Here is a 9,855-nt window from a genome sequence, read left to right as displayed (position 1 = left end):
AGACGGGGTTTCACCATGTTGACCAGGATGGTCTCGATCTCTTGACCTCATGATCCACCCGCCTCGGCCTCCCAAAGTGCTGGGATTACAGGTGTGAGCCACCGCGCCCGGCCTGGGCAGTGTCTTTTATACAGTCTTGATCTCCTCTTCTCTTCCTTTCCCTTCATTTTTCATCTCTCTCTCCTGCCTGTCCATCACGTACTCATGGAATTTATATGGTATCAGCAAAATGAACAATGTGCACTAGAATGTTTTTTAACTTTTTAATATGGAGAAATTGAAACATATACAAAATGAATAGGACACCATATAATAAACTCTCATATACGCATCGCACAATTCCAACAATTGTCAATTCATGATCAGTCTTTCATACTCTCATCCACTTATCCTATCCCTTTATTATTTTAAAACGAGTCCCAGACAGCATATTACTTCACCCATAAATATTTCCGTATGCATCACTAAAGTATAGCATCTCTATTTAACATAGCCATAATAGCATTCTCACACCCCAAACTTGACAAAAATTCCTTAATGTCATCAAATATATAGTATTCAAATTTCCAATAGTCTCAAAAACATCATAAAAATAATTATGATACATAGTTTGTTTGCTTGAAATCCAGATCCAAGTAAGCTTGGGATTTTTAATTGATCTTTACAGTTATTCTTTTCTCCTCTCATGGCGACCTCTCTGGGGATGATTACATCATAGTTCTAAAATTCCTTCCCCCAATGTGCACATTGCACGCTTTGCTGATACCACATAAATTTCATGAATACATCATGGAGGAAAAGGGAGGGGCTTAGCACACGCTCTTAATTGTAGCCCATCAGACTGCTATGTGCCGGGGCTCAAACTGTCGACACATCATAAATTCACAGAATTCTCAGTAGGGGGTGGAGGGCTGGGACCCTTTTGATTGCAACCTCTCAGGGAACATTGTGTTCCCGGGTTCAGTCCGCTTTGTTAACTCAGCATCCATTCTGCCAGCACGGGGAGGGCTAGGGGACAGACTTGTTTCCAGAATGGACACTCTCTACCTCCCATGTGGTTTCTGTCTCCCACGTGACTTGCTGGCTCCCTCAACTCCTACAAAGTTCCCAGCCTCACCCAGATCCCTGTTCAACCAGCTCACTCCTCAGCCCTTTGCACACATGATTCACTGCTCGATAATGGTCAGCAAGGGCCACTGGAGATTCCTCTAGGGTTCAGGCAACCACCTTGGATGAGGAATATGTTGATGGAAGGCCAGAGAGTGTTGCAGGAGGTATCTCTGGCAACGCAGCACCCCGAAGAGATATGTAACTGTAGCAAGGACTCTCCCTTCCCATCTGTCTTCCCACACTGAAACCTAGTCACTGCACCTGTGCTTTATGTGAGCACAATTCAGGCAGCTGGCCCCCTTCTAGACTCCAGAACCCTCCAGAAACTAATAAATCAGCCAAACCCTTGCTCCTGAAAATGTGGTCCCTGAACCAACAGCACTGGCATGCTTGTTGAAAACACAGAATCTGCCCAGCATGTAAGCCCAGCTACTTGTGAGGCTGAGTCAGGAGGGTCACCTGAGCCCAGGAGGTCAAGACCAGCCTGCACAACATAGCAAGATCCTGTCTTTACTAAAAAAATATTTTTTAATTAGCTGAGTGGGGTGGGCGTGCCTGCCATTCCAGCTATTCACAAGGCTGAGGCAGTAGGATCGCTGGAGCCCAGGAGGTGGAAGCTGTAGTGAGCCATGATCATGCCACTGCACTTCAGCCTGGGTGACACAGCAAGACCCCATCTCTAAGAAAAGAAAAAAAAAATGCAGAATCTCTAATTGCACTCTAAGCCAACTGAATCAGAATCTGCCTGTTAACAAGATCTACAGAAGATTCCTGTGTATATTAAAGTTTGAGAAGTGTGAGAGCAAGGCCAAGCTCCTGAAGAAAAAAGCTAGGACCACTTTCCTACATTCCAGAAGCACTTCTGCACCAAGGGACACTTTTTAAAATTATGAAGTCAGGGCCAGAGAGAACTGGTCACCTTGTAATCATGACTAATGGGTCTCAAAATGGAAAATGAGGGTCTTTTCTACCTGTACCCGAGGCACAGTGCCTGGCCCCCTCTCCCGCCACCCATCATTGCCCTTGGAGATCTCTGTTCATGGAGAACTTGCTTTTAAATGAGAGTCAATGGACCAGGCCGAGAATCTGTCAGATGCAGGAATTTCTGGTGCTTGTGACTGTGGTAATTAAAATCGTCCAAGTTGGCTAAATTGGCCGAAAAGGAACCAGGCCCACATGACTGCCATTCAAAGGGGAGCAAAATAGCTCCTAATTTGTTAATTAAAAATATGAATGCACTCCACACGGAATGGCTGTGTGTTAAATTCTATTCAGATTCCATTAGAAAACAAATAAGCTCTGGGCCCCGATTAGAGGGACCCGGCTCCCCCAAATCTGTGTGGATTTGGTTGGGCTTTTTGCAGAGAACAAATTTAGCGCTTGCAAAGACCTTGCAGAGAAGTCAAATTCCTGGGGAGATTTCTCTGGTAAATCAATTTGGTAATTAGAAAAACACGCCAATAGATTAGATCTGCTCTCTATTTCTTCATCATACTGATGAGACTGGTTCAAAAAAACATATATTTCCAGAGAGATGGGTGAGACATTTCCTACCTGCTCTGAAATTCATCCTCTATGGAAACTCATCTGCTATGGAAACTGACAGCTGGAGGCAGGAGGAGGGTAAAAGACAAACCAAAAAAAAAAAAAAAAAGAGCTGATAATGAGGGAAGAGGGGACAGAAGCCACACCTGTTGTCTGCTTGGCCTGTCCCTCCCTACCACTGGTTGCAAATTGTCACCCCTACCACTAAGCAGCCATGGGCCAGGCAGCTGAGCCTCAGATTCCATCTAAGAATAAAGGCTGGGTTGCGTGCTCTCTGAGGGACCTGCCAGCACGCAGGTTCTGCTGTTCCTCAGGCTCTGAGTGTCCCCGAGGCTGCCTCTCTCAAGCTCTCCACTGCAGCTATTCTCCAAGCCCTGCCCACGCGGGGGCTGATTGCTCTGAGGCAGTTTGGGGATCACTTATAGCCTGAGGCCAGATTGGAAAGGCTCTCTCCAGAGGAGCAGGGTTAATCTCTGCCTCCATGGGTTTTGTGCTTTCCTAAGGCCCAAGGTTTTCTCTAGCAAACAGCGGAATCCGCTGGCATTCTCTTCTCCATCGCCGCCCTGCCCCCTTCTTTCCTTGAATGGCTGAATTCTGCCTACCATGCTGCCCACCTCCTAGGCAACATACAGTGTTTTCGAGCAGGTGGGTGCCACAGGGGGGCCCAAGCAGAGGCAGCATGTCCTGGCACATTGAATGTATCACATATTTATTACCCCTTTGGCTCGCTGCAGCCCACTAGAGGCATTTATAATGGGGCAGCTTTCCAAGCTCTCAAAAGTGAGAAACTGCCCAGCACCTCTGATCACACTGTCCTCCCCTAGATGGGGCCAATCATGCCCTCTCATGGGGGCTGCAGATCACCCAGGGCAGAGCCTGCCTCCAAGGGCCTTCTGAGCAGCAAGTCAGTGTCAGCAGGGAGTATTTCTCTAAAACGGCAGCAGCTCAGGGCTGTGTCAGGATATATTTATTTCGTAGACTCACTGGTGTTCTTTCAAGGTGTGGAAACTGTGGCTTTGCCTTTATTAGAATGAATTATTATTTTAACACCATTTAAAGTGGGTCATCAGAAAAGGTGCTATCTATATGTCTGCTGTTTTCCACCAAGAGAGAAGCTGAGGAATGTGGAAGTCAAGGGCATACACTTGGAGTCAGGCTGACTGGGTTCAAATTGCAGCTCCACCAGTTACCATTGAGATGACCCTGGGCAAGTACTTAATTTAGCAGATGCCGCTAGTACCCAGCTTGCATGTATTCAGCACTCACTATTCCCATGCAACCTGGCAGCTTCTTACTGCAAGAACCTGCAATAAGCCAAGAGGGCTTTCTCTGGCTGTGGGAACAAATGCCACTTTCCACTGGGCAGGATGGAGGTGCCCAGCAAGTTGAGACTCCCAGGAGCAGTCTTCAGCCAACGAGGTCAGGAGTTGGAGGATACATATCCCAACTCCCTCACCCTTGGGTACAACAATTCCAAGGTATATTCTACACTGTCTCTAGGAGTTCTCCAGCAGGACTGAGCTTCTGTTGCCCGCAGCAGGAATCTGCTATTATCTCTCTCTTTCTTGCTCTTGTCTTTTTCCCCCACCACCCACTTCCTCCTGGTGCTTTCCAGGCTCACCACTTTTCATGTATCACTTGCAAATCTTGGGTCAAGGTCTGCTTCTAGGGAAACCCCACCTAAGCCACTTTCACATTGACTTACCTATAAAATGGAAGCAATCATGGTACCCTGCTCATAGGAATTGTAATGAGGATTGAATGGGATGAGGCATGTAAAGGACTTAGCACAGTGTTTGGCACAGAGAAAACACTCCATAAGTTTCAGAAATTAATGTCATTAGTGAATAGACTTAATAATCCAAAAACTTTTTTCCAATCTCAAAGTACTGCCCTCACAATCCCCACAAATCCAATTCAGAGTCTTGTTCATTCATTCATTTATACCTCACACACAAAAAGATAAAAATAAATGGTAGATGGCTTTGAGATATCATAGAGAGTATCCCCTCTTGGCTTGATCTTTTGGGGGGCTATTTCCCTAGTTCAAATAATGAGATGGGAGGTTTTCTGGACACCACATGTTTTCCCTGTGGTTTCCTAGCACCTCCAAGCTTGCACCTCTAGATAGGATACATGAAAACCACCACCTCTCACTTCTTCACTGGAACTGCTGTTGCTGAAACTCTCTGAGACTTGCGAAGTTCTGCCTCTCAATGCTTTTATGTCCTGCTACTCCCCAGAAGCCAGCAGAGTCCTGGACAGCAGGAAAACATAAGCCCTGAAGGGTAATGCCAAGTTCTACAGAGACCCACCAGAGTTCTAGAACTTCACCACCCCCTCTCCAAAGTACACAGACTAAGCCAGTTTTAGTGGATACACATCCCTGCCTCCCCCAGAGCTCTAGTTCTCTCAACCATTGGGCCTTTTTTTTTTTTAAGTACCGGGAGTGGGGTACAAACCCACTAACACTTTTAATGGGCCAGGTATATGTGACCAACCCCAATAGAGCCCTTAGTCACTTATCCTCATTCACACTTGCTATCACTCAGTTGGAAGGGTGTTTCAGTAATCTATTGCCACATAACAAACCATCCCAAAACTTAGTGGCTTAAAACAACCACTACTGATTATTTCTCTGAGGAGTCTGGGAGCTAACTAGGGAGATGTTTTGTGAGTTGGGGTCACTCATCCATCTGCAGTCTTCTGGAGGCTCTACTGGTGCCAGATGAATGTGCACAATGATCTCATTCATAGTCGTATTGGCTGTTGCTACTGTTAGCAAGGTTGCCGAGATTCTCCTCCCTGTGACCTCTCCACGTGGCTGGCTTGGGCTTCTTCACAGTGTGGCTACTGGGTAGCACACGGAAGCATTCCAGGAAGACAAACTCCAATGCAGGTGCACTTATGAAGCCTCTGAATGATGCTTGCTAATGTTCCTCTGGCCAAAGCAAGTTGCATGGATGAGCCTGCAGACTCAGTGTGGCAAGGCATTATATAAGGGTGTGAGTACTGGGCATAGTGGTTCATTGGGAGCCAGCAATGTAACAGGCTACCACAGAGGGCACCAGCTTCTCAAGGCTTTCTCAGTCAATCACTCACACAGTGTCAACCTCCTAGAATAGAGAATCAAATCAACCAAGGGTATTCCATCACTATTTCCTCATGTACATTTTCCCTGATGGAGCTGACCCACTCAGCCTCACACATTTGGTGAAAAATCCTCTGAGTTACTGGATCAATTAGGATTCTTCTGTTGAAAGCTGCAGAAACTCAATTCAAACTATCTTAAAAGAGGGAATGTATTGGTTCATGTAACTAAAAAGTCAAGAGGTAGTTGGCTTCAGGTATGGCTGGATCTAGGTGTTCAAATGATACCATTAATATGCATTCTGTCTCTATTCTCCTTCTCATTTATTGCTTCTGCTTTCCTCTGTGTTCATTTTCAGGAAATCTTCTCTGAAGTGGTGACACAGATATTCCATTGACAACTCTAGGCTTGTATCCTATTACCTTGGAAATTACAGCCAAAAGAGTGTTTCCCTTTTCGAATAGCATTTCTCTTTTCAAATAGTTCCAGCCAATGTCACAGAATTAGGTTCCATTGACCAGGCTTGTGTCACATGCCTATCTATGAATAAATCACTGTAAGGTCAGTTGTTGGCCTCTGCTGATGGGTCAAACCTGGGTCACATGCTCACCCCTAGAGCTAAGGGTATGCACATCTGCCTCAACGGAACTTCATGCACTGAAACAGGAGAGAGCTTATTTCTCAAATAACAATGAAGATGCTATCACCATATAAAGGGGAGGCCAAACACAAGCATCCTTTCATGTTACAAAATAAATAGCTGAGCTAACAAAACCAATTCCTGGGTCTCCTCTGCATCCTTGCACGTGCTGTCTCATGTAGGCATGCTTTTGACCATTTCAGCACTCAGGAAAAGTCTTCCCACAATGAAAGATATAAGAAGCAAAGCTCAAATCAGGAAATTTTCCTATTTGCTGACAACCCTGCTTCCAAGTTCTATAAAGAGGAAGGTAAACAACTATTTAAAATAAATGCAGCACAATTGTTTTGTTATAATTATTATTATTATCATCATCATCTGGTGATTCTGGGTGTGTTATCTACTCATTTCTGAGACCACCCATTATCAAGAATTAATTCTTCACAGGATTACACATGCTCTCTTTCTAATGCTGGAGAACACCACAATGTAACCATTTGAAATGCTGAGAAGTGGAGAAATTTCCTGCTGATGACAGGGAACCTAGGGCCACAAGTTCTGTGAACTGTTGTCTACAATGTTAAGCAGGACTGAAGCACATTTTAGCCTAGCAGGGAATCCCAGGGAGTCAAGGACAGGACACCTTTCTTTAGCTGTTGCTAGACCAATACCCGCTTAGAGCAGGATGGGAGATAAGGAAAAACGAAAACAAAGAATGTATGAGCTTATCATAATGTCATCACAAAGTGAGGGGCGCAGAGCACTGTTAGCAAAAGGGGACTTGGCCCATTCTGCTCAGAAAGCTAAGACTTCAGTCCCCAAACCTCCCCATGGGCAGCTGTAGAACTGGAATTATCCTTCAGTGTTAACCCCATAGAGCTGATATGGCCAGGCCTTTATGCCATCACACTGATTGGTCATCAGACATGAGCTGCCCCAGGAAGGGGTGTGATCTAGGGCCCCTACCACTGAAGCTGCCGAAGGCTCAATACCACTCCCAGCAGCTGGGCCCACCAGTCCTTCCCTAAAGGGGACCTGGAAGGTATACCCTAAGTGCTATCATTTGCACCAATCCCCCGAGAAAATACTAGAGATGTAACAAAAATAGTGCTTGTTACTGCATCCTTACATGCCACAGATGTCTCCTGCAACATCTTAACCTTCAGGAAAAAAAGGTTGTAGCTGAATGTGTTGTCAGAGATCAAACTTGTGTCTTCACTTCTACTTTATTTAGAGAAGTACAAGGGAATCTCTCGGGTTCTCTTTCAGAACGTGAGTCCTGACAGAGACATGAAGTCCTGCCAGGCTATGTGAAATGGGCCTTCTGTGTTTAAAGATCAAAAGTAGAAAGCCAGCAGGCCAATGTGGGCATCCTTGAAGCCAGCATGTAAAGGGATTTTTGTGATTTAAAGGTGTGGGCCCAGCTGTAGATGATCAAGCTCTGTTGCCTGAAAAAGAGACTAAGATCAGCCCTTTGGGGTTAGAGTACCTAAAGGAGGAGCGTCTGGACCCTCAGGAGCAATAGAAGGGAAAGTGGAACAGCTAGGGAGGGAGCTTTGAACCCCACAGGTAGTGGAGGAGCCTGTTCTAGCTTGTTTCAGGCTTGGTTTGTGGCATAGGAGACTGGGAGGCCTGTAGACATGGGAAACAGGGATCATGAGGCTGCCCTGAACAGTAGCTGCGTTTCCCCCAGAACATTCCACAAGACCCGCAAGCAGGCAAGCCACCACCACGGCTGGATCCCACCCATGTCTATGCATTAAAAATAACTCCCATGAACAAGCGAATCTTCCAGTTGCCCTGGAAGTCACAGGCTGGCTGCTCCTCAGTCTCAGTATCAGGCCACACTCATTCCATCCCACCCCCTCCCTGCCTCTGGTAGATCTGGTTTCCTGGTTTTAGAGGGATTTGGGATAATGTCTCTGCCCAAAGAACCTCTTCTGCCCAGTTTTACCCACAAACGTTTTAACGAGAAATGAGTCTTTTATTCCACAATATAGAGATGAAACTTGAATTGCAAATAATCCCAGGGGAGGCAACTCCTTTATCTGAATTCACACCAAGGTATAAAGGACAATGGAAAGAAGAGTGTCTAGAGGGAAAAGGAAGGGACAGTGATAGAGGGAGGAGAGAGGAGTAATAAGGCAGAGGAGCGCTGAATAGAATGGCTGTGATAGATTAAAAGCCATCATTTTGCCTAGTCCCAGCCCTGATTAATACCTATAGGTACAGTCTAATGTGACCCTGTTGACCTGGACTCATGGTTCTCAACCATGGCTGTACCTTATAATCCTCTAGGAAGCATTAAAAAAATATTGATGCCTGGGCCCCACCCCAGACCAATTAAATCAGAAACTCTGGGGGTAATACCTGAGAATAGGTATAGTTTTAAGCTCCCCAATCATTCTGTAGGACAACCTGAGTTAGTGTATTAGTCAGCTATTGTCGTGATACTCCCACATAACAAACGAACTCCCAATCCCCGGTAGCTTACAACCACAGACATTTTCTCGCTCACAGATTTGCAGATCAGCTGCAATTTAGCTGATTTCAGCTGGCACAGTTGGACTCATCTCCAGATTGTCAACTGGGTTCAGATCTGCTGTACTTTGGCCATCCAGACAAGTGGCTGTGCAGGAGGAGTTCTCCCCAGGGTGATGGGTGGAGCATAAGAGGCCAAGCCAAACCATGCAAATGCATGGAAAGCCTCAGTGCACATCACAGCCATTAACTTTCCACTAGCCAAAGTGAGTCTCATGGCCAAGTCTAGCATCAATGAGGTAGGAAATACAGCTGACTCCAGTAGGAAGAACCACAAAGCTACATGGCAAAGGCTATGGATGTATAATTTTCTAACAGGGAGGGGGTCAGAATTAGAAATAGTAAACTGGTCTATCACCATTGGGAATCATTAGCCTACCGACTAAGGATTAATTCTTCTCCCAAGTGATTTCTATAAAGGGATCCTGCTGTTTATGGGATTGAGTTTCCCCACTTATTACCTGTGTGCCACGAGCAAGTCACTTTACTTCCCTCATCCTCGATCTTTCCATGTGTAAAATGGGGGTGGTAATTCCTAACCTGCCTCTCTCAAAGGGCCAGAGAAAGGGGAAAATTAAATGAGTGCATGTGAAAGCACACTGCTTTCTCTCTGCCTAGCCTCAGTGAGAAAGACCATTGCAACATATAAAAGAGTTGAATCAAAAGTCAGGGACACAGTCAACATCCTGTGTACATGTCTGTGTGTGTGATTTAGAGTTCCAAAAGGTGCCTGGAGGTGAGTCAAGAGCCTGAGGCAGGGACCTGAGCCAGCATCTCTCAGCCTGCCATGGCCTGGAAGGCCGGTGAGGGACTGCCTTCCCCCACCTGGAGGCCTTGACCTAAAGCATCAGATTCTGTGGAGTCATCTACAAGTCCCCACCCTTCCCAGCTGAGGCTTTCATTTTCCTAGCTGCCAGTGTCAGCTGCT

Source organism: Cebus imitator, unplaced genomic scaffold (assembly GCF_001604975.1).
Source record: "Cebus imitator isolate Cc_AM_T3 unplaced genomic scaffold, Cebus_imitator-1.0 Scaffold366, whole genome shotgun sequence".
Lineage (NCBI taxonomy): Eukaryota > Metazoa > Chordata > Mammalia > Primates > Cebidae > Cebus > Cebus imitator.
Note: the sequence above shows the minus strand (reverse complement) of the source record.